At 39.0% G+C, this 26,796-nt stretch overlaps 1 protein-coding gene across 1 annotated transcript in view; it reads left to right on the top strand.

Moving 5' to 3' along the window:
- Positions 1 to 26,796, top strand: part of CSMD1 (CUB and Sushi multiple domains 1) — a 2,074,203-nt gene that overhangs the window by 1,375,160 nt on the left and 672,247 nt on the right. The window lies entirely within an intron of this gene.

Below are 26,796 nucleotides of genomic sequence, written 5' to 3'. Positions count from 1 at the left end.
CTTGAATGTGAAAAAGAAAATAAGTATGTCTGAGTCCTTATCTGAATACAAATTGACAAATGAGTCATAACTCAGTGGTATTAGAAAGCATTCCATCCTATCTCTCAGCAGTATTACGCCACGTTTTTGTTAGACTTGAAAATTAATCATTAGAGGAAATGAAGAATTGAGGAAACTGCAAGCCTTCTAAGATCAGCCTTGTAATAAATGGTAATATGTTATTCATGCAGAAGGTGTGTCTGAGGAAACTAAATTAAGTGCTTCAGAGAAAAGAGGACACAGACTTTGAAGCTGGAGAGACAAGGATTCAATAGCTGTGAGAGTGTTGATTGTATTCAAATCCAAGTTGCATCATTTATAAAAGTAAAATGGTAATGATTCTTGTTGAGTAGATGAAGCATGGTGTTTATAACTGCCTGTTCCAGTATAGGGCAGGGAGTGGGCATTCTGCAACCACATCCGTTAGGAATTTGCTGTACATAAAGAGAAGAAGGGACGATTGTACATAGTAGGTCAGCCAAGATTTCAAACAACCTGGATCTTACTTGCCAGAGAAGGAGGTAGGGCCCAGAGCACTGACCTTGTTTTCTAAGATCTTAGGAAATAGTTTGACTCCTCACAGGAGGTGAGCCCAGGACACAGAGCCCATAAAGCCCCATCCAGGATACAACCTTTTCCTAGGAAGCAGTGACCCCCTTCCCATTGTGATGGAAAGAAGGGGGCACACAAAGATGATGCATGCATTTTATAGATACGGTGAGGCTTCCTGCAGGCATGTCAGTTGCTGTCACTCTTATTAAGTCATTTATATACAGATTATCTGATTTATTTACATTCAGTATTTATATTAAACGTTGTGTCTTTGGTACTTGTCTCATTATTTTTTCAAGCCATTCAGTAAGCCATGGCCTCTATATTTCTGGGCTTCCCTGGTGGCTCAGAGGGTGAAGAATCTGCCTGCAATGCTGGAGACCCAGGTTTGATCGCTGGATCGGGAAGATCCCCGGGAGAAGGGAATGGCAACCCACTCCAGGATTCTTGCCTGGAGAATTACATGGACAGAGGAGCCTGGCAGGCTATGATCCATGGGATTAAAAGAGTCAGACATGACTAAGGGACTAACACTTAACTTTCACTTTTCTTCACTTGTGGTTTGCCCTGAGTATGGGATTTTTCTTGGAGACGACAGCCTCTGATGTTCTTGAGGTTAAATCTAAGTATACAGCCCTCTTGGCACAACGAACGTAGCTTACTCTGGATCTCAATTCCTCACCCCTGAGGGTTTGGGAAAGGATGTAAGGAAATACAGAAATGTTTAGCCTGGGATCTGACAGCTATGATTCGCTGTTGGCCCACCTCATCTGTGTGGACCTCTATTTTGATAGTTTTCTTTCTACCTGGACGTTTTTGTTTATGAATCTGTCTTCTTCCCGAGACTTCTCACAGAGTAAGAAATGGGACAGCAGAGGCTGTGTGATTATCCGTTGACCGCCTCCTCTGCCTGCCCACCCCCTGATCAAAGCCTGCGTCTGCTGCCCATTACAGGTGTGGAGCTAGTTTGCTTGCAAAATGACAGGAGTGACTGACACGAGCAGCTGTCCTCTTACTCTGAATGCTTACTTTGTATTAGAGTATAGTCAACTGACAGTATTGTTGGTGTCAGTGTAGACCAAAGTGATCGCATTATGCGTATACCTGGATCTATTTTTTTCAAATTCTTTTCCTTTTTTACTGTATAGACCAGAGTTCCCTGGTCTATACAGTAGGCCTTTGTTGGTTATCTATTTTAAATATAGTAACGTGTACGAGTCAATTCCCCATGATGAGTCAATTCCCCATCTATCCCCCCTCCATCGCTGTTTGCAATAGCCAACACATGGAAACAACCTAAATGTTGACATATGAATAGATAAAGAAGTGGTATTTGTTTTTGTTGTCCAGTTGCTAAGTCACGTCCAACTTTTTGCAACCCCATGGACAGTAACTTGCCAGGCTTCTGTGTCCTCTACTGTCTTTCAGAGTTTGCTCAAGAAGTTGTTGTACATACACAATGGGGTTCTGGGGTGGCTCAGTGGTAAAGAATCTGCCTGCCAATGCAGGAGATGCAGGTTCATTCTTGGGTCGAGAAGATCCCCTGGAAAAGGGAATGGCAACCCAGTCCAGTATTCTTGCCTGGAAAGTCCCATAGACAGAGGAGCCTGGTGGGCTACAGTCCGTAGGGTTGCAGAGTCGAGCATGACTTAGCAACTAACACACACATACACACACCATAGAATATATATTAAATGGAATATAACCCAAGCTAACGAGCACTTAACAGGTGTTTGATGATTAAATAAATGAAGAAGGAAAAATATCCATGTTGTGGAGCAAAAGCCCTACATATTTTCACTTTTATGCCTCTCAATGAAATCTGATGAATCATTTGTGGATTTTGCCCTGGAATCACTAAGTCAATTTGTTCCTCCATCCTGCCCTGACTGCATGTTACCAATTAAACCTCAACAATTCACTCTAATCCTTAACATGCATCAATTTAACCATATAAGGTGGAGTGACCTGAAAGGCTGTGTAGATATTTCAACTCATCTATAGAGTGAGGGCCATTTTCTACATCATCTCTTAGAATGAAATGACTTACAAATTTAGTTTTTCATCAGTTTCATTTATTATTAACTAACAATGTTTGCAGGAAACCCCAAAGATAATCAAGGTATTAATTCTGCAGAATGCTGTAAGTATCTAGTTAATTAAAGCTTTAAAAGATCCCAGCATTAGCAAGAAGGGTACCTGGGATAACTCAGTCAGCTCCTTCCCATCTGCTTTGCATCACTGAATAATGTCGGGGGCTCCTCTTTATTCTGGGATTGGAAGCGCTTGGTACCTTACATGGTGGTAGCTGTAGACTTCAGAGAAGGCAGTGGCACCCCACTCCAGTACTCTTGCCTAGAAAATCCCATGGACAGAGGAGCCTGGTAGGCTGCAGTCCATGGGGTCGCTAAGAGTTGGACAGGAGTGAGCGACTTCACTTTCACTTTTCACTTTCATGCATTGGAGAAGGAAATGGCAACCCACTCCAGTGTTCTTGCCTGGAGAATCCCAGGGTCGGGGGAGCCTGGTGGGCTGCAGTCTATGGGGTCGCACAGAGTCGGACACGACTGAAGTGATTCAGAAGCAGCAGCAGCTGTAGACTTACTTTCCTCTTCCTTTTCTTCTTGCCATTCTTGTCTACAGAATACAATGCAACAGAATACAGTGTTAGCAGCCCTAAGTGTGAGAGTCAGGAGGGTAGGTAATCCGTTACTGCCCTTCTAACTCAAAAATGTAGAACTCTGTAGGGAGAAGGACAAACAAAAGCTTTGGTTGTTATTTTTCAGCTAGAGATTGTTCTCTCTGTGTAAAGTTAAAGACAAATGACTTTACAAATCCACTATTGATTTGTTGTAACTCGATCAGAAGAATTGATGGCACATGCTGTGTATTAAGCATCTGCAGTTACAACAGTTTATACCCAAACAGGATAGGACATTTGGTTCAGAGCCATTATTGAATGTAAAGCTGATTGAAATATGGTGGAAAAATGGGAAAATATAATGCATTGTGTTATAAACCCTTGGGAAAAAAATAACAACAGCATACTATGAAATTAATGACCCTAAAATTCTTCTACTTTTGACTGTAAGCCATTTATTTCATTGTCTTTGTTTCCATGGGCAATCAGTTTTCTTCCACCTCTGAAAAAATATCTGAAGTGAAACAGAATGATATTTATTCAAAATTGCCAAATAGTCCTGTTAATGAAAGACAATTGATCAAATATTGTCTTTTATAATATGTTGTCTTTCTCTTTTGCCTCAGACACAGTTATTTGGAAGGGCACATTTTACGAGTTTTGTAGTTCCATTTTTTGGGGCAACAGTGTAAATGATGCCTTAGCTACACTGTACAGTTAAAGATGCAGTTGTAACAATGTAATATTTGATTTAGCTTCTTAACATGGTGTGGCTCATTAATCCACTTTCTAAAATACGTCCTTATAAATGACTGTCCTAGCTGTGCTGGGTCACACTGTGTTATCCACTTATCACTAAAATCACTACATTCAGTCCTTGTCTTCTTATGTTTGGGATAATTTAAGAGCAAATGGAATATAGTAGTATGTAATATTCCCTTTTTACTTACATTCCAGGGTGTTAAATGGAAAAAAAAAAGAGTTAATCTTGTCTTTCTTAATTTCTTCCATTCCTGTCAGCCTCCACACTTAGCAACATAATCACACACAAAAATGGACTCCGCCCAGAAAAAGACTCTCCTTTCAATCCTCTCTCTGTAAACAGGGATTAGTGCAAGCTAAGGAATGGGAAACAAAGAAACCATTAATCCCTTTGAGATAGGGGTAAAACGCGAGATAAAGGAAAGAAAGGCAAAGCATCCCAATAATAGTCACCATTTGGAAAGCAGTTTCAGTGTGATCCACTGCTGGAGCAGAATGAAGCATCTCTGATTAATGGCCCTAGACCTCTCTCTCCATTTCCACACTGGTGCATCCACCTGCCCACCCAACATTTGCACACTCAAGTGTAATAAGCATCTCTCTCCTTCTGAACAAAGGCCACTGCTCTTCCCTGTTGAAGACCCAGAGCCTGGCGCCATCCCTGCCCTGCCAGCCTGCTGCCCCAGCCACGTCAGAAGCCAACCACATCTCTTCACCCCAAACCACCCCTGTTCTCAGGTGCATTACTCACTATCTCACCCCAGATTCCTATCGCTGCCCGTGTCCCTGCGGTCAAGACCCCACACTTCATCCAGAGTGATCGGAAGGACTCATCTGTGGAATCTCATCACTCTTCTGCTCAGAACCCTTTGAAGCTTTCCCATCACCGCCCAAGTGAGCCCACATCCCTTACAGAGACCCACAGGACCGCCTCACCCCTGCTCCCCATCTGTTCTGCCCCAGCCCTTGTCCACTAGCTTTGGGGCTAGTTCTTAAAGCTCCCACCTCAGTCTTCGTTCCTCTGTCTCCTCAGTCTGAGGTGGTTTCCCCCAGGCGCCTTATCTCTCCCTTCCTTCACATCATTTCTCAGAGCTTACCTGCTCCCTAGGCTCTCACTGGTCACCCTGCATACCTTTTGCACACCTTGCCCAGAGATCACTTTACCCCTCTGGTTACCTGTTCTGCTTTTCTCTGTATCATTTATCACAGTATGTGATACATATGGGCTTCCAGGTAGTGCTGCGGTAAAGAATCTGTCCGCCAGTGCGCACTTGTCCATTGAATGACTGACTTTCCTAGTTGTGTGGAGGCCTGAAGGAGCATGGCAAGGTGACGTCACACTCTCCTTCAGTGAGGTCTTTGTGCTCCATGTCATCTTCATGCCTTCAGCATGAAAACCTTGAGGAAAGACCGACAGCTGTCATGGAGATATTAAAAATACATTCTTTTCCTAGAGGAAATGAGTCTCCTGGTCATTCAAGCCATGTAAATGTTTATCAGACCAGGAGCATTATAAGAAAGATAGCAACACTTATTGAGCATTGAGTAAAAATAGAAATTTATTAGCTTTCAGAATAGTAGTAGGTCAACCCATAAAATGTAAGAATCCATAGACAGGATGTTAAACAACATTAAATTAGGTCCTTTGCAAGTCAAGACACCATGTTTTCCAAGACACTGTGTTTTCTATATTGTACCTTGTCAGTGACTGATTCCCTCAAATCTCTCATTTATAGACATGTGCTTGGCAATGGTTAAGAGAAAACCATTCTTATTACCAAAATTATATGTAGTATATGAATGAGGCACAACTAATTAAATAACTGGTCAATTAAAATAAAATACCATAGTCTTGGAATCCCTATACCTGCTGCACGGAAGGAAACGTTAAAACCATGAGGAATGAGTCTTTTTCAAGTTTTTATAACAAGGTGACAGTGTCTGGTAGTAAAACCTCATTGTCAGCCTGGATTCTGTGCTCTAGTAGGCTAGAAAATACAACACTCTAATTTTCCACTATGCCACTGCTGGATGAATCCATTTGTTACTGAGTTGATGACTAGGACATGCTGGCTTTCAGAAAGGGCATTTGAAGAACCACAGAGAAAGCCAGCCCTGCCACTCTCCAGGTGCTTCTCTGGATTTGGAGCTTGAAGAGGGCTGTGGTCATGAGATGGGATGAGGGGAGGAGAATGGAGTGAGGCTGTTAAGAAACTCGAGTGACTCCCTTAATAGGGCTAAGACAGGCTTCTCAGGGAGCAGAAGTCACACCACGACCCTCAATCTCATCAGCTATAGATGATGCTTTGTGTGGTTTCCACCTCGGAAACTTTATTCCAGAAATAACTTGCAGACAGCATTTTCATCAGACCACACTTCACCAGGTAACTGGATATATTATTGTTTTATGAATCCCCACATGAATTGTCTTTAAAAATTAACAGGATTTGCTTTATCCAGTTACAAAAAAGAGCACACATTTTGTTTTACAATAATATTTTTATGGTCACTAAGCTTGTTACTACATTGCTGGAAATGTCACCCATCATCATTTGTTTTTAGGGGACTTTATTGCTCTAGTATTAATGGGTGATTTATTTGAATGATGGTAGACCAAAGTGATTTGTAAAACTGCTAAAACAAGGCACGTCTGCTGTGCTCTATGCTGGATTTCTGGCACTGAGTGCTCTTGATCTTGCTTTAAAGCAGGTTTTGACAGTGGAAAAAATAATAGCTCCATTAACCTCTAACAGTTCTATCAAGGTTTAATAAAACACAAAGGATAATTGCCCCTATCTGCTTTGTTTCATCATAAAATGCAACAATATGAAGTTTTGCAATTGTTAAAGAACCTTGTTTTCTTAACAAAGATCCATTCCCATCTAGCATGAATATAGTAGGTTGTACAAATTGCTTCATAAATCAGGTAAGTAAATTATGCTTGCAGTTTCTAAATAGACCTTTGTCACTGCAGGAGCTAAAATATCTTTTAAAATGCCAAGGAAAATCTTGCTGGGAAGAGAACTGCTATCTAGATACATTGGGAAGAATGGCATCATTGGTGACTAGAAGCAAAGCTAGGAGGTTCATCAATTATTTATCACATCATTTACATACGTAATTTCTTAAGTAACCAGAAAAAAAGAATCTGTTAAAATATGGGAAGCAAGATATAGCTTGGTTCAGTTGTGCTGTAAATGCAATAGAAAGTAAAATCCTTTATAAATGGGTTCAGCATATATTTACAGAGGATAATCAATTAACTAAAGGTGTGCAAAATGACTACAGGTTTGTCCTTTTATTTCAAAAAGTGAATGGGAAACACCCTACAGATTATAGCAGACTTGAAAGAGCAGTATATATCTTAGCATTTCCATCACTTACCTTTTAGAAACCCAACATATCACACACATTTTTATTAAATTTTATAAAATAACTTAATCTTCCCACATAAGTGGATAAAAAACACTCTGAAACTGTAGAGAACTGTGGGACTGTTGGTGTTGTGTGTCAACACAGGTACCTAATTCCAGTAGCTGTTAGGAGAGTAAATTGCTATTACTATTTCATTGTAATTTAATTATCTTATATGATCAAATGTTTGCTACTGAGCAACTTCAGTCAGAAGCTCTAAAGATTAAACTAATTAATCATGGTAGCTCCTTTATGAATTAAATTAAAACCTTCCATTCTATACACAAGGCAACTAAGTCTGCCAGTTAAATTAATTAGCCCTGATATAAAGATAGATAGGGAAGTCTGGACTTAAAAACCAAGAAGTACTCAGAACATCAAGCGGAATTCAGAAAAGACGCACAGTCCTTAAGCCTCATCATTTTATTTAAAACACATTTTTAACGGTGAGAGGAGAATACTGAAAATACTTTCAGATTAAGTCCTTTCATAGAATCACAGAATTGTAAAATTGAACTTGACTTTCAGCTTTCAGGGTGACAGTCTATCCAGATTGATAACCCTGCCTCACTGAAGAAGAAATTCAGAGATAAATGAACTGATGTTGATCAATGGTGTTAGTGCTGATAATTTATGTTGATTTTAAGAGAAGCAGTTTGTGCATTCATGGGAAAGGTGAGGAGAAGCGTGGTTTCTGCCTGTTTATTTCGACGGAGGGAGGAGGGGAGATGCCCATCTTCATTCAGTTATTCAGGGGACTCTCAAGCACTCAGGTTCAGGTAAGAAGCTGGTGCACTCACACCTACCTGCTTCACAGGTGACCCTCTAAAGACTGGCACACCTATCGTGTATCCTCCACATTGTCTCTGGGTTGCCAGTCTCTTTTTTAACAAGAATACCACCAACAACAAAAAGTAACTTTATTTTGAAATGATCATAGATTTTCAGGAAACTGTAGTAAAATCTACAAGGAGGCCTTGTACCTTCACCTGATTTCCCTAATTGTGGGATAATCTTAAAACTGGAGAAGTGACTTTGGGACAGTCCACAGAGCTTATTCAAACTTCACCAGTTTTCCCTGGGCGCTCTCATGCGTGTGTGTGTGTGTGTGAGTGTGGGTCTGCACAGTTGCGTCGCCTGTGTGGAGTCCTACAGTCAATGCACACAGCAGTGCCCCCCGCGAGGCTGCCCGCAATGCTCTCCTGGGCTAGTGTTCACTTGGTTAGTTTGTTATTTCAAGAGTGCCACACATACGGAACGTACACTGTTACCTCTTGTGACCAGCTTTTCCCCTCAGCACAACTCCCCTGTGAACCATCTGAGTGGTCGTGTGTATCAGTACTTGGTTCTTTTTCGTTGCCATAGGATTCTCCACGGCAGGGATATATCACTGTTTAACCATTGGCTGTTGCATGACACTGGGTGTGCTTCCAATTTTTGCTCTTAAGAACAAAACTCTTATTGACATTGTGAAATGAAGAGTTTTCCCATGAATATGGGTTTTCATTTCTCTTGAATAAAGTCCTGGGAGAGTAAGTGCTGGATCATATGATAGCACGTCAGTTTTATAAGAAACTGCCAAACAGATTTCCGGAGCAGCTGTACCATCTTATGTCCCCAAAACAACATATATGTGATGCAGTTTCTCAGCATGCTTGCCAGCATTTGGTGTTAACACTTTTTTTTTTTAATGAGCTATTTTGATAAGTAGCCATTGATATCTTATTATGGTCTTAAATTGCATTTCTTAATGGCTAATGATGGTAAATGTCTTACCTGCTGATTCGCCATTTGTATTAAATCTCCAGTGAAATGTTCGTTCACATATTTTGCCCATTTTCTATTTTTTTTCTCCTGTTGAGTTGTGAGCATTTGTTCTGTAGTCTAGATACTAATCTTTTGTTGGGTATGTGGTTTGAAAATATTTTTTTTCTAATTTTATTTTATTTTTAAACTTTACATAATTGTATTAGTTTTGCCAAATATCAAAATGAATTTTCTATCCATCTGTAGCTTGTCTTTTCATCCTCCTCAAAGGGTCTTTTGCAGAGCCAATCTCCTTTTTAGCTCATAGATTTCCATGTAGAAAACATAGATTCTGGTTTATTTTAAAAGCAGGAAGGCTTGGCAATGCTGGGTCTGCAGTCGTGCCTGACATCGGCAGGAATAGCTGGCTGGTGGCTGCCCTGTGCAGAAGAGGAGTGAACCCCATTGACCAGAACCCCAAGACCTGCTTACCTCCTGAAGGCCATTTCAGTTTATAATCCTAAATCTTAAATCTTGGCTACTTATGTGGCCTGTATATAGAAGGCAAAGAAACTGTGAAAATGTTCTCATTCATAATCTCAGGATTTATAAGATTTTTCATGGGAATTCAAATGAGCTGTATTAATCATGACATAAGGGAATTCAAATTATGGAAATAAAGCTTAATTCAAATGCTAAAGAATGAAAGAAACATATTTTACAAATTCTTGTTGTTTTTTCTAAGATTCTTAATCTTTTCTTTCTGATTTAGCATACATTTTTAGGTTTATAATGGACAATTTTGTTTCCCTTACTTACTCTTACTCTCTTGTCTTGAATGCAAAATGGAACAGCCTTAGTATAAATCTTCAATGATATATAATGATGATATTTAATTTCAGAAGCATTCACCAATTTTTTAAACTAATCTCTCCAAATTAATTGCTGCACTAATTGGATTAAATTAGATAATTTAATTACAGCAAATGATTCTATTTATTTGTTACAGTACTGATTTGGTCACATCCCTTGGGTTCGATGCATTTGCATTATTTTCATAAAGAGGAAGCAGATGGAGACAATTACTAACTAGTTGTTATGCCAGAAAGAAAAGCAAGTTATGTTTTAAAATAAGTGAAAAATATATGGAAAGTCAAGGAGATAAGCTGAGATTAATTAGTAAAGTGCTTTGGAAATGGAAAGCACCATATTTTGTGAACACTGTATATTGCAATTATTACTATAATACTTTACAGGGACTTCAATTTTCCTGTTTAAATCACCTATTTTGTAGTTTGAATTGTCAGTTTGAAAGGCATATGAAAAAGTATACACCATGTGACATCCAAGCAAGATACTCTAATCATATATCTGGGAATGTCATAGCTTTAAGTAAAAATCCAAGTTTATGTAAGAAATTCTCCACACACATCCCCCGCCAGCCCCAGGAAAATCTTTACAGCTTTGTCGTGCAGATGTACATATAAAAAGCATTTCACAACTCTTTGTAGGTTTCTGACATTGGAAAAAGTGATCTCATATAGTTATCTGTACTTTTTGTAAGGGCTAATTCATATGTTATTTTTTTAAAGATCTGTAAGAATTAGAAGATCTTAGTTGCATTAAGTTAATATATCATGCAAAGAATACAGTGGTAATTTCTGTGAGCCACCCCATGGACTGTAGCCTGCCAGGCTCCTCTGTCCATGGGATTCTCCAGGCAAGAATCCTGGAGTGAGTTGCCATGCCCTCCTCTGAGGATCATCCCGACCCAGGGGTCAAATCCACATCTTATGTTTCCTGCACTGGCAGGCAGGTTCTTTACCACTGGTCCCACTTGGGAAGCCTGTGAAATAAGCAGGATCCTCTGATAAACTGTAGAAGTATTTGCGGATTGATCTACTATTTACATCCATGTCATCATGTATTCAGTACACTAAGAATAGGGTTTAGCAATCTATGGTCTATCCTTCCAGCCAAGCAAGCAGCCATCCTTTTTTCAGGCACTATTTTCTAGAATCCGTATAAAAGCCATTTATGACTTGTTCTGACCCAATTTTAGTTTTATGTTACATGCTATTTGCATCACAATGGCATATTTAAGATTGCTTTAGTTGAAGGAATAACTTCATTTCTCTTTTTCACTCCTTTTAGCGGTGAAAATGACAAACTAAAAATCTCTTCTCTGGATGTTCTTGTAAAATATGTGAACGTTTTTCTTCAGTACTATCACCCTTCAGAATAATAATTTTCTTTTATCTGGTGGAAGACAAATAAATAGATACCCTGTTAATGTCTGCTTATATATCTGTGATATACTCTAATCATAATATTCTCATGATTTTTATGTTACTAATTCAGTCTATTACGAGGATTAATTGGAGTGTATTTTGGTAAAATGAAGCTTAGTATATGAGACAATCTGAGTGATTCCTTTTCTTGTTGTTGTTAACTCAGCATTTCTTATTGGACGTGAAGTGTTTTTGGTATAGGACATTAATTTGCAAATTCTTCATTACAGCTCTACAATTTTAATCCGATCAGGCCTTCACCCTTGTTTCAAAGGCTCCAGAGATTTCTTGTGCCTCTAAATCTACTTTTTGACAACATCCGGAAGGCCCTCTGTGATATCATCCTCCTGTTCTTCTCCAGCATCACTGCCCTACACTTCAGCAACAACCACACACGCATGCAGGCACACACACACACACACACACGCACACACACTCACTTTCTGATCACCTTCTTATTTTAAGTCTCCCTGTGTTTTCCTCAGGAAAGCTTCTTCTGGGGAATCTTTGGGTGGGTGGGATGAGGTCCACATGAGCTGACGAGCGCCTTGAAGAGTGTTCGTTCTGAGTCATCCCTGTGGGGATGTGAGAGTCAGTGCCTGGGGGCCAGTGAGGACGCACAGCCACATGGCTGCTGGTGAGACCTGGAGGTGGGCTTCAGGCGTCTCAGCCCAAACAATTGAACACCGTTGCTACCGTTATAAAGACGGAAAATAGGAACCAATAGATGTTGCAATTATTGATCATACCTCTCTCAGAGAGTCGCATAATGAATCACAAAGTTGATTTGAGGTCTGCTCCAGACAGAGAAGATTGTAAGTTATGGCTCTGCTAATAATGAGACTGGAACCCAGGCATCCCAGCTTATGATCTGGGTGAAGACTGCCTTCCCAGAGAAATGAAAGAACAGCAGAGTCAAGATAATCCCAGAGTGTATTGATCTTGAAGCCATATAAAGTATAGATTCAAATTCCTTCTGACAATATTCAAGTTATATAGTCTCTTTAGCCATTGTTTTAATTACTATAACTGCCTCCTACCTTTTTTTAAAATTAAGAGGAATTAGTAACCAAATAAAATAGTATTAAACATTAATTTACTAATATCTGAAATACTAATGACAATATCTACCTTCTAGGGTTGTTTTATTCACTTATTACAGGTCACATAAAACAGCCCAGTGCCCAAAGTGCACAAACAGATACTTAATAGCAATATTCATTGTAATTATTTATTTTTGTTAAGATAGAAAATATGCAGACCTTTATCATAGTTACATGTAAAATGAAGCCACCACTTCATTCAGGTAGACTGTGAACATTTTATTTTGAAACATCAGTTTTTAAATGCTTATTTATATTCAAAGGGAAATTATAAACTAGATTGCACACCAGAAGTTTTTAACCTCTCCCCATTGAGACTGATACGGTGGATGAGACAGAAGAGCAGCCACAGAAGTACCATGACACTGAAGATGGCCCTTCAGCATCCCGTGCATGGGCACACACACACAGACACACACACACACATGCACACACACAGACACATGTGTAAACACACACATGCACACACACATGTACACACACACACAGACAATGTAGCTGACTGTGATTTTAAGAAAATGTGATAATAATTTTTTAAAATTAATGCATTCAAATAAGTCACCCACTTTAAAACCTCAACATTTGCTAATTTATAAAATAAAAATATAGTTATCCATTTTTTAAAGGATTTGAATTACATCACATAGCAGAAAAGCATACTAAAGGCTGCTTTGTACAAGCCCTAGCAAAGATAAAATCAGCTTTGGGCAACTATGTGTAATTCTCTTCACCTCCCTACAACTGTATTCATCCCTTAATAAAACCAAATAAAATTAGATTTTGAGAGTGGCAGTGATGTTATCATGGAATAAACTTAAGTCTAGTGAATACTGAACATTGCAAATGTTAGTTAACTTACAGGTATTTGATTACAAAAACCTATTTGGAACATGTCCCCCCCCCCCCCCCACAGCTGACTGAGACATCCACTGGACTGCCCCCCTCCTATTTGAAAACCCCTCAACAGAACTGTGAGTATTTACCCACATGCAATGCAAAGCACTCTCCAGTATTTTGTCCAAGGTTAGCAAATTTGAGATTTCTGTTTTAAGTTTATTATCGTTTTGTTTCCTAATGCAAGAACTCTATTAATCCACAGCCTACCATGTAAAATACCACGTATAGTGTGGGAAGTTACTCATTATTGACATTTTATAACATTCTCATTATTTTTAAATTTTGACAATTAGGAATAAAGTGGCTGTAAATACCCATGTGCAGGTTTCTGTGTGGACATAAGTTTTTAGCTCCTTTGGGTAAACACCAAGAAGTGTGACTGCTGGATCATATGGTGAGAGCGGGTTTAGTTTTGTAAGAAACCACCAAATGGTCTTCCAAAGTGGCTGTGGCAACCTGCATCTCCACCAGCAATGAATAAGTGTTTTTGTGGCTCCACATATTCACCAGCATTCGGTGTTGCCCATGTTTTGAATTTTTACCATTTTAATAGGTGTGCAGTGGTATCTCATGGTTGTTTAATCTGCATTCCCGTGATGATTTATGATGTATCTTTTCATAAGTATCTTTTCATAAGCCTGTTTGTCATCTGTATATTTTCCTTTGGGAAGTATCTGTCAAAATATCTAACACATTTTACTTGGGGTTTTTGATTTTCCTACAATTGAGTTTTAAGAGTTCTTTGTATGCTTTGAATAATAGTTCTTTATCAGATGTATCATTTGTAAATATTTTCTTCACATCTGTGGCTTAGTTTCTTATTCTCGTGTTATAGAGCAGAATTTTTAAATTTTAATGAAGTTCAACATCTCAATTTTTTACAGATTATTCTTTTTCATTTTTATTTAAAAAGTCACTGACAAACCCTAGGTCATTTAGGTTGTCCCCTGTTACCTTCCAGGAGTTGTATAGTTTTGCATTTTACATTGAGGTCTTTGGTCCATTTTGAGCTAATTTTTTGTGAAGAATGTAAGATCTGTGTGTAGGTTAATTTTTTTGCATGTGGACGTCCATTTGTTCCAGCACCATCTGTGGAAATGTCAGTCTTTTCTCCATTGTACTGCCTTTGCTCCTTTGTCAGAAAAGATCAGTTGGCTGTAATATTTGTTTGGGTCTACTTCTAGACTCCCTATTCTGTTCCATTCCTCTATTTGTATATTTTACCACTATCCCAAAGGCTTGATGATTATAGCTTTAAGGTATTATTCATTCTTTGCAGTATGTCAGAATTTGCATCATGCTATAGTTTCACCTGGAACTTATAAACTGTTAATTTTTTTTTTTTTAATTGAGGAGGAAAGAAAATTCAGAGTCGTTTAGAGAAATCTTGCAGAAGGGACACTAAATTTCAGTTCACTCAAAATCTAGAATTTACACACTGTTGTCAACAGTTCTTTTCCCCACCATTTCATTTTACACATAATAATTATAAATAGTTGCTAATATTTATTAGGCATGTGCATTGTAAGAAAGTTTTACACATATATGCTATGCTAAGTCATTTCAGTCGTGTCCGACTCTGTGCGACCCAATAGACAGAAGACCACCAGGCTCCCCCATCCCTGGGATTCTCCAGGCAAGAACACTGGAGTGGGTTGCCATTTCCTTCTCCAATGCATGAAAGTGAAAAGTGAAAGTGAAGTCACTCAGTCGTGTCCGACTCTTAGCGACCCCATGGACTGCAGCCCACCAGGCTACTCCGTCCATGGGATTTTCCAGGCAAGAGTACTGGAGTGGGGTGCCATCGCCTTCTCCGTTATACATATAAGAAAGACTAATTTTTACAATCCATCTAAGAAATCACTACGTCCATTTTACATTATGGAACTGAGACTCACAGTGGGGTACCCAGGTTCACAAAGCAAATACCATGTCTGGTATCTGAATGGTAAATTCCTCTCCGTAATAATTACCTTATCTTTCTAAATATCACTGGAAATCAATCTTTCTAATGGAATTTTGAAAAAAAAAAAACTTGAAGACTTACCACATTTAAAATTGGTGCTTTACATTTCTTTTATATTCCATTTCAAAACAAAAGAGACAATATTTCTGATTTTGGATAAAAATACTGTTGTACTCATTCACTTATCCATGCAACAAATATTCAGTGTGCTCAACGGATGCCTTTTTATGTCCTTTTATTTAATCTCAACATGAAGGTGCTGCAATTACTTTAGAACAGTTACACAGACTCAGTATTCTGTGGTCCCAACACACTGAAAATCTTTATAAACAGATTTAGTGAGCAAAGAAATACTTTTGGGTTTTACTAAAAATTTCAGAATCCCCACCCCCTGGTGGGCTACTGTCCATGGGGTCACAAAGAGTCAGATATGACTGAGCAATACGGCACAGCACAAAACTTTTAAGATATAAAAAGGAGTAGTACTAAAGTTCGGGTAAGCAATGAGAATGACCAGAAAGGAGGAATAAGGATTAGTGAAAAGGGGGGAATGGAATTGACTCCAAGGTCCATTGATCTCTCAACACCACGGTAATGGAGACATCTGTCCTGGCAGACAGAGGACCAAGATGGATGGCCAAAGCTCCACCAGCTCCTCCTCTCTGTAGAGCCTTAAGTGGAGCAGAAGTGCAGTGTTTTTACAGGTTGGACTTTACTGTAGCTCAAGGTCCTGCTGTCTTCAAGACAGCTGTTTGTTTGCAGAGGCCATCAGCCATGAATCAGAGAGACGGGGCTGAAGTTGCTGCCGGCCCAGCATGTGGCTTTCAAAGCAAACCACCAGGTAAACAATACTGTGAAGTGGCTGAGCTCCCAAAGAATTACCTAGAGACCAGTCTATTTAAGCCGGAAGAAAAACAGCACTTCTGCAGAGAATATCTGCGAGAAAAGTAGGGAAAAATAAAAGCAGAAAAATTTCCTATTGTAAAGGTCTTAAGTTTTATAGCTTTCTCAGTAAGGAGCCTGTTTTCATAATTTATTTTAAGGGTAATATTCATAGGCTTAAGATAGAAGCAGAATTGATTGCCCCTTAAACATAGCTCCCCTGTTCTTCATCAGCTATGATAGCTGCTGTCTCATCTTACCCATCTACAAACAGGAGACAGCCACCAACAGTTCCTTCATCTGCTGTCCACAGGGTAACCATATACTTTGTTCTCCAAACCTGGGACTTTTTTGCTTGCTATAATTGCTAGACTGGACATAACAACAGCAGGTCTAAATTGGGACAGTTCCCAGGCACACCAGGACATAAGGCCCCCTACACTGCACACAGTTACTTCAAGGAGAGAAGTGTGATTAGGTCACATTTGTAGTCACAGCTTTAAATCTAAATGGGATCCTATATTTTTATTGGACTCAAATGGATATTTTATATTGTAATGTGCTTCAATACAATTCTTTAGCCCTTCACCCACATCACTGATGACTGTTCATACATTTGAATACATTGCTGCAAAATATGGAAAAGACACTTCCATTAAAAATTCCTCAGTATGCCACCAAATAGAAAGAACCAGGCCAGAAGCCAATCTTATAATTTACGTGGTCTTTCCTCCTGTTTTGCAAAAGTAAAAACAAACTAAGGGACTTTGAGGCTCTTCCCTAAGGTCACGTTGCTACCTACAAAAGACAGACCTTTTACGAGTGCCTTTCCAACGCGTGCTCCAAGCCACTGTCATTATCCATGAAACCCAGAACTCAAACAGATGAGCCACATCTGACTCCATAGAAATAAACCCAAACTTAGCACCAAATGATAGTGTCACGAGGGTGGAATTTCTACCCTGCAAAAGACAATTAGACTGCCGAGTCATTCAGTTCAACACAATGAGTGAAATTAGCCCCCAGACAACTTTATTTTGTACCCATCTTTTAACTAAAAAAATAAGAATGATGGCTTCCCTTATCAAGCTTGGAATCAGATTTTATCAGTCAAATTAAATGTCCCTGAAAAAATGTCATCAAAAGACTAGCTCCCAAAATTCATCTACATTTTCTGTAATGAACCTAATGAATTAATTTATAATGAATAGACCTCTTATTTTTACTTCAGAAAGCAGGCTTGATTTATGTTGATCCTTCTTTTCCATATTTATTGAGATGTAACAGACATATGATGATGTACAAATACAAGGTAGTGATTTGATGTAGGTGTATTTTGCAAAATGATTACCAGTAAAATGTTAGTTAATACATCCATGTTGTTGTTGTTCAGTTGCTAAGTCACGTCCAACTCTTTGTGACTCCATGGACTGCAGCATGCCAGGCTCCTCTGTCCTTCACTATCTCCCAGAGTTTGCTCAAGTTCAGTCCATTGAGTTGGTGATGCCATTCAACCATCTCATCCTCTGTCACCCCCTTCTTCTGCCTTCAATCCTTTCCAGTGTCAGGGTGTTTTCCACTGAGTTGGCTCTTTGCATCAGATGGTCAAGTATTGGAGCTTCAGTCCTTCCAATGAATATTCAGGGTTTATTTTCATAAGGAATGACTGGTTTGATCTCCTTGTAGTCCAAGGTACTCTCGAGAGTCTTATCTAGCACCACAGATCGAAAGCATCAGTTATTTGGCACTCAGCCTTCTTTATGGTCCAACGCCCACAACCTTACATGACTACTGGAAAAACCATAGCTTTGACTATACAGACCTTTGCTGGCAAAATAATGTCTCTGCTTTTTAATATGCTGTCTAGGTTTGTCATAGCTTTCCTTCCAAGAAGAAAGCACCTATTTTATTTCATGCCTGCAGTCACTGTCCATAGTGATTTTGTAGCCCAAGAAAATAAAATCTGTCACTTCTACTTTTCTGCCTCATATTTGCCATGAAGTGATAGGACTGGATGCCATGAAGTTAGTTTTTTTGAATGTTGAGTTTTAGGCCAGCTTTTTCACTCTCCTCCTTCACCTTCATCAAGAGGCTCTTTAGTTCCTCTTTGCTTTCTGCCATTAGGATGGTATCATCTGTATATTTGAGGTTGCCAATCTTTCTCCTGGAAATCTCGATTCCAGTTTGTGATACATCCAGCCTGGCATTCCTCATGATGTACTCTGCATATAAGTTAAATAAGCAGGGTGATAATATACAGCCTTGATGAATTCCTTTCCCAATTTTGAGCCAGTCCATTGTTCCAGTTGAGGTCCTAACTGTTGCTTCTTAACCTGCATAGGTTTCTCAGGAGGCAAGTGAGGTAGTCTGATATTCCCATCTCTTTAAGACTTTTCCACAGTTTGTTGTGATCCACACAGTCAAAGGCTTTAGTGGAATCAATGAAGCACAAATAGATGTTTTTTCTGGAATTCCCTAGCTTCCTCTTTTATCCAGTGAATGTCAGCAACTCGATCTCTGGTTCCTCTGTACGTCTGGAGGTCCTTGGTTCACGTACTGTTAGAGCCTAGCCTTTAGTGTTTTAAGCATTACCTTGCTTGCATGAGTACAATTGTACAGTGTCTTGAGCATTCTTTGGCACTTTCCTTCTTTGGTATTGGAATGAAAACTGACCTTTTTCAGTCCTGTGCCCACTGCTGAGTTTTCCAAATTTGCTAATATATTGAATACAACACTTTAACAATATCATCTTTTAGGATTTTAAATAGTTCAGCTAGAATTTCCTTACCTCCACTGGCTTTGTTTGTAATAATGCTTCGTAAGGCCCACTTGACTTCACACTCCAGGATATCTTGCTCTGCGTGACCACACCATTATGGTTATCAGTATCATTGAGACTCTTTTTGTACAGTTCTTCTGTGTATTCTTGCCACCTCTTCTTAATCTCTTCTGCCTCTGTTAGCTTGTATTTCTGCCCTTTATCATGCACATCTTTGCAGGAAATTTTCCCTTGGTATCTCTAATTTTCTTGAAGATATTTCTAGTCTTTCCCATTCTATTGTATTCCTCTATTTCTTTGCATTGTTCATTGAAGAAGGCTTTCTTTTCTCTCCTTGTTATTCTCTGGAAGTTTTTCTTCAGTTGGGTATATATTTCCCATTTTCCCTTGCTTTTCACTTCTTTTCTTTTCTTACTTATTTTAAAGCCTCCTTAGATAACCATGTTGCCTTCTTGTATTTCTTTTTCTGGGGGATGGTTTTGGTCACCACCTTCTGTGCAGTGTTAAGAATCTCCATCCATAGTTTTTCAGATGTTCTGTCTACCAGATCTAATCCCTTGAATCTATTTGTCACCTACACTGCATAGTCAGAAGGGATTTGATTTAGCTCATACCTGAATGGTCTATTATTTTCCCACACTTTCCTCAACTTAAGCCTGAATTTTGCAATAAGGAGCTCATGATCTGAGCCACAGTCAACTCCTGGTCTTGTTTTTGCTGACTGTATAGAGCTTCTCCATCTTCAGCTCAAAGAATATAATCAATCTTATTTTGGTATTTACCATCTGGTGATGTCCATGTATAGAGTTGTCTCTTGTGTTGTTGGAAAAGGGTGTTTTTTATGACCAGTGAGTTCTCTTGACAAAGCTCTGTTAGCCTTTGCCCTGCTTTATTTTGCACTCCAAGGCCAAACTTGCCTGTTAACTCCAGGTGTCTCTTGGCTTCCTGCTTCTGCTTTCCCATCCCCTATGTTGAAAAAGACATCATTTTGTGGTGTTAATTTTAGAAGGTCTTTATAGACCCGGTCTGCTTCAGCTTCTTTGGCATCAGTGGTTGTAGCATAGACTCAGATTACTGTGCTACTGAATGGTTTGCCTTGGAAATGAACCGAGACCAATCTGTTGTTTTTGAGACTGCACTCAAGTACTGCATTTCATATTCTTGTTGACTATGAGGCCTACTCCAAGTCTTCTAAGGGATCCTTGCCCACAGTAGTAGATATCATAGTTATCTAAATTAAATTTGTCCATTCCCACCCATTTAGTTCACTGATTGCTACATCTCCTGCCATCTCACACTTGCCATCTCCTGCCTGACCATGTCCAATTTACTTTGATTCGTGGACCTAGCATTCTATGTTACTTGGCAATATTGTTCTTTATAGCACTGGACTTTACTTCCACCACAAGACACATCCACAACTTAGAGTCATTTCAGCTTTGGCCCAGCCACCTCATTCTTTCTAGAGCTGTTAGTAATTACCCTTCTCTCTTTCCCCATTTGACACCTTCTGACCCGGGGGACTCCATCCAGTGTCATATCTTTTTGCCTTTCACTCTGTTCATGGGGTTCTCCTGGCAAGAATACTGGAGTAGTTTGCCTTTTCTTTCTACAATGGACCATGTTTTGTCAACTCTATCACTTCACACACTTACTGTTATTTTTGTGGTGAGAATTTTGAAGATCTCCTTTGGGCTTCCCTGGTAGCTCAGAGGTTAAAGCGTCTGCCTGCAGTGTGGGAGACCTGGGTTTGATCCCTGGGTTGAGAAAATCCACTGGAGAAGGAAATGGCAACCCACTCCAGTATTCTTGCCTGCAGAATCCATGGACGGAGGAGCCTAGTGGGCTACAGTCCACAGGGTTGCAGAGTCAGACATGACTGAGTGACTTCATTTTCGCTTTCACTTTCTCAGCAACTTTCAAATATACGTTGTTATTAGACTCAGTCACCATATGCATTATACCCTCACTTTTTTTTACTTTATCCATTCATTTCCATGTCTTGGTCATTGTGAATAATGCTGCAATGAACATGGTGCGGATTTACATGAGTTCACTTCCTTGGGATGTGCACCCAGAATTGGGACTGCTGGATCATGTGGTTCTATTTTTATATTTTTGAGGAACCTCCGTACAGATTTTTCTGTGGCAGCTGCATCAGTTTACATGCTCACCATATGTTGATTCTTTTAAGTGAAGTCTGCCTGAATCTAGAAATGTCGGTTCCAAAAATGAACTGGCTTATTGCACTTTATTCCAAAGGTAGTTTAAGGATAAAATTTGGCCGAGTTCTTCTCTCCCTTGCTTTGAATCCAAATAAAGACACTGAAACTGCTTAAAGTATATAGAAATAGTGAATGTAATAAATGTTTTGATGGAAATCCTAGAGTCAGCATGAAATGTGGTCTGTGTTATTCAGAATGAGGGTGGCTCTGCCTAGCTGCACTAATGTTATGACTCTAACATCTGTGTCATTATCCAAAACTGGATTTGAAAGAGATCAAAATATAGGAATAGGATAGTGCATTCTGATTTTGGATGGCAAGTAAGAGGACAGAATATATGCACATCATTTGGCAAGAAAGATAAAACTTCAAAATGTACATCTAGATATGAATAAGTATGAAAGAGTCATTAAGAAGAGAAAATATAAAATTTTAAAGTTGTTTGTTTCTATATTTAGAATAAGTCATCATTAAACTAAAATAGAATAAACTTCATGCTATTATTTCAAGCATGTTCACATGAGATTAGACCATGGTTTTCAATCATGTGAAACCAAACTTTACATTTTTCTAAATTTTCTAAAACATAGTATCCTAGTACTATCTGTCACATATTAACTCAATAAATAGTATCAAGTAAAATGAAGCAATCTTCTAGCTTAAATTCAATGAATATCCTGTACATATTAAGATTTGGGGCAAAATATTTTGATATCCAGCTAAGTAAAGAAAATATAATTTATTTGAGGAAAAACAAACAAACAAACAAGTTGGAAGTCTGAAGTCCTGGTTTTGAATCTAATTTATGTGTTGTGTGGTTTTTGGTAATTTATCAGACTTCTTGCCCGATAATCTCATGAGGAAAAATGATGACAATCTCACAAAATCATTATATATATTAGAGTAAGAGAGTATGAAAACATTTTCAGTAGAAGAAAGACAAAGCACAAAATTGATATCCAAAAAAGTGCTTTAAAATATTTAATCTTTCTTTCAGTCCTTTGACACAGTGCTCAAATGCCCCCCGATCTGGAAGAACACTGACACTCACATATGTGTACTTGTGGAAGAGGTGATGCTAGAATTTTCAATTCGCTTCAGGCAGATAGTTTCACACCATTATGCGTAATTACTTTAGAAAAGAAGCAGTAATGATGCAGTGCCCAGAATAAACAGCTCACTTGTGATTTTGTGAAAGACTCAGTAAGAGAACAAAATGAAAGAGCTCTGTCTTTGCTGATCCATGCCTGTCTGGGTCCACGTCCCAGGGATTACCATCATTAACTATGCACGGATGCTTTAAAGAGAGGTGTGTACCCAGTAGATCTGTTTGGTGTATCGATGCAGCTTTCCTGCTCCTCAAACTCATTCCCATCTTCTTTCGTCCAGTAAAGAGTGTTCCTTTAGGGGAAGATAGTTGATAATAGAAGAAAAAGATGGAGTGGATAAATCAAAGTTGTTCTGAAGTAGAGAATTTAATTGAAATACAAGTTTTGCATTATCTACAAAAGGATAAAGATAAGGGATATTTATCTGCATAAGGATAAAGAAGAGAAAAAATAATTGACTCTCCTTGGAGTGGAGTGGCTGGTAAAGTCTTCTATGGAACTGATTCTGGAAATGGAGTGGGTGTTTTCTTTAGTTCTCTTAAACTCAAGTTGTATGCTGGTAAATGGTTAATAGCCAGTTGGGTAGAAGAGCTTAATTTATAGCATCCTCTAATCTGCTTTGTCTAAACTCTTCCAAGCTGACCAATGCCTAGCTATCCACATAGAGTCACTGAATATGACATTGGGAAGAGATGGGCATTAGTCCTCCCTTTTGTAATATTTCCACTAGGCAATACTTCAGGAATGCAGAAGAATGTCAAATACAGTAAAATAGGAGTGTATGAAATATCAGTAGTTATTACCTCTATTTTTAATGTAATTGCTTTAATTTTAAGTTTACATAATTTAATCACTAACATTGACTATTTTTAGCAATCATCTTGCAACTTTCCTGAGTATTTAGCATTGGTTTCTCACACTCAATTTTTCACACTCTTTCAGAGATATGGTAACCAGAATGTAAGGGCATATTCTAAATGCTGACACATGCTATAATTTAAAGAACAGAAGATAATTATTTGTCAGCCCTTGAGGGCAAGAGTTATTAGGAAGATCTTAAGATTCTCCCTGTATTCTTGAGTTATGGCTTGAAATCCTTTAATTGATAGATAAATTTTGGGTTTTGGAGAAGGGAATAGCAAACTGCTTCAGTATTCTTGCCTTGAGGACCCCATGAACATTATGAAAAGGCAAAAAAATATGACACTGAAAGATGAACTCCCCAGGTCAATAGGTGCCCAAGATGCTACTGCAGAAGAGTGGAAAAATAGCTCCAGAAAAAATGAAGAGACTGAGCCAATGTGAAACAACTCAAAGTTATGGATGTGATTGATGATGGAAATCCAATGCTGTAAAGAACAATATTGCATAGGAACCTGGAACGTTAGGCCCATGAATCAAGGTAAAATGGAAGCAGTCAAACAGGAGATGGCAAGAGTAAACATTGACATTTTAGCAATCGGTGAACTAAAATGGACCGGAATGAGCTAGTTTGATTTAGATGACCGTTATATCTATGACTGTGGGCAAGAATCCCTTAGACGAAATAGAGTAGCCATCAGAGTCAACAAAAGAGGATGAAATGCAGTGCTTGAGTGCAATCTAAAACAGACAGAATGATCTCAGTTCATTTCCAAGGCAAACCATTCAATATCACAGTAACCCAAGACTATGCCCCAGCCACTAATGCTGAAGAAGCAGAAGTTGAACAGTTCTATGAAGAGCTTCAAGACCTTCTAGAACTAACACCGAAAAAGATGTCCTTTTAATCATAGGGCACTAGATGGCAAAAGTAGGAAGTCAAGAGATACCTGGAGTAAATAACAGGCACATTTTGCCTTGGGGTACAAAATGAAGCAGGGAAAAGGCTAACAGAGTTTTGCCAAGAGAACACTCTGCTCATAGCAAACATCCTCTTCCAAAAACACAAGAGATGACTCTACACACGGACATCACCAAGTGGTCAATACTGAAATCATATTGATTATATTCTTTGTAGCCAAAGATAGAGAAGCTCTATCAGATCAGATCAGTCGCTCAGTCGTGTCCAACTCTTTGCGACCCCATGAATCACAGCACGCCAAACCTCCCTGTCCCTCACCAACTCCCAGAGTTCACCCAGACTCACGTCCATCGAGTCAGTGATGCCATCCAGCCATCTCATCCTCTGTCGTCCCCTTCTCCTCCTGCCCCCAATCCCTCCCAGCGTCAGAGTCTTTTCCAATGAGTCAACTCTTTGCATGAGGTGGCCAAAGTACTAGAGTTTCAGCTTTAGCATCATTCCTTCCAAAGAAATCCCAGAGTCAGCAAAAACAAGACCAGGAACTGCCTGCAACTCAGGTCATGAATTCCTTATTGCAAAATTCACCTAACTGAAGAAAGTAGGGAAAACCACTAGACCATTTAGGTATGACCTAAATCAAATCCCTTATGATTATAGAGTGGAAGTGACAAATAGATCCAAGGGATTAGATTTGATAGACTGCCTAAAGAACTATGGAGAGAGTTACAATAACAGTTGTAACAAAGTTGCAAACTGTACAATGCTAGTAGTACAAAATTGTACAAAGTACAACTGTACAAAGATGTACAAAGACAGATGTACAAAGTGCAATGACAGTTCTACAAAGTTACAATCACAGCGTTACAAAGTTATTGTACAAAGACAGTTGTACACTATGTAGAACTATGGACATAGAGTTACAATGACAGTTGTAACAAAGTTACAAACTGTACAATGACAGTTGTATAAAGCTGTACAAAGTGCAACTGTACAAAGTTGTACAAAGTACAACAAAGTGGTACAAAGCCGTCTTCGTACAAAGACAGTTGTACAAAGTACAATAACAGTTGTACAAAGTCAGGCAGATACACTGCCTGAAGAACTATGGACAGAGTTACAATGACAGTTTGTACAAAATTACAAACTGTACAATGGATCAAAGCCATCCCCAAGAAAAAGAAATGCAAAAAGGCAAAATGATTGTCTGAGGAGGCCTCACAAATAGTTGAGAAAAGAAGAGAAGCAAAAGGCAAAGAAGAAAAGGAAAAATATATCCATCTGAATGCAGAGTTCCAGAGAATAGCCGGGACAGATAAGAAAGCCTTCCCAAGTGATCAATGCAAAGAAATAGAGGGAAACAATAGAATGGGAAAAACTAGAGATCTCTTCAAGAAAATTAGAGATACCAAGGGAACATTTCCTGCAAAGATGGGCACAATAAAGGATAGGAATGATATGGAACCAACAGAAGCAGAAGATATTAAGAAGAGTTGGCAGGAATACACAGAACTATACAAAAAAGTTCTTAATGGCTCAGATAACCATGATGGTGTGATCACACACCTAGAGCCAGACATCCTGGAGTGCAAAGTCAAGTGGACCTTAGGAAACATCACTACAAAGAAAGCTAGTGGAAGTGATGAAATTCCAGTTGACCTATTTCAAATACTAAAAGATGATACTGTGAAAGTGCTGCCACTCAGTATCCCAACAAATGTGGAAAACTCAGCATTGGCCATGGGATTGGGAAAGGTCCATTTTCATTTCAATCCCAAAGAAAGGCAATGCCAAAGAATGTTCACACTACCACACAATTTCACTAATCTCACATGCTAGTTAAGTAATGCTCAAAATTTTCCCAGCTAGGCTTCAACAGTACATGAACCGTGAACTTCCAGATGTTCAAGCTGGATTTAGAAAAGTTAGAGGAACCACATATTAAGTTGACAACATCCACTGGATCATCAAAAAAGCAAGAGTTCCGCAATACATCATATGAAATGCCAGACTGGATGAAGCACAAGCTGGAATCACAACTGAAGGGAGAAATATCAATAACCTCAGATATGCAGATGACACCATGCCTATGGCAGAAAGCAAAGAGAAACTAAAGAGCTTCTTGATGAAGGTGAAATAGGAGAGTGAAAAAGCTGGTTTAAAATTCTACATTCAAAAAACTAAGATCATGGCACCCAGTCCTATCAATTTATGGAAAATAAATGGGGGAAAAGTGGAAACAGTGACAGACTTTATTTTCTTGGTCTCCAAAATCACTACAGATGGTGACTGTAGCCATGAAATTAAAAGACAATTGCTCCTTGGAAGAAAAGCCATGACAAACCTAGACAGCATATTAAAAAGCAGAAATATCACTTTACCAATAAAGGTCCATATAGTCAAAGTTATGGTTTTTGCAGTAGTCGTGTGTGGATGTGAGAGTTGGAGCATAAAGAAAGCTGAGTGCCAAAGAATTGATGCTTTCAAATTGTGGTTCTGGGGAGAAGATTCTTGAGAGTCCCTTGGACTGCAAGGAGCTCAAATCAGTCAATCCTAAAGGAAATCAGTTTTGAATGTTCATTGGAAGGACTGGTACTGAAGCTGAAGCTC

This window comes from Bos grunniens, chromosome 27 (genome assembly GCF_055505025.1).
Source record: "Bos grunniens cultivar Pamir isolate PY7600 chromosome 27, Bosgru_T2T1.0, whole genome shotgun sequence".
Taxonomy (NCBI): Eukaryota; Metazoa; Chordata; class Mammalia; order Artiodactyla; family Bovidae; genus Bos; species Bos grunniens.
This window is presented reverse-complemented; position numbering and strand designations above follow the sequence as displayed.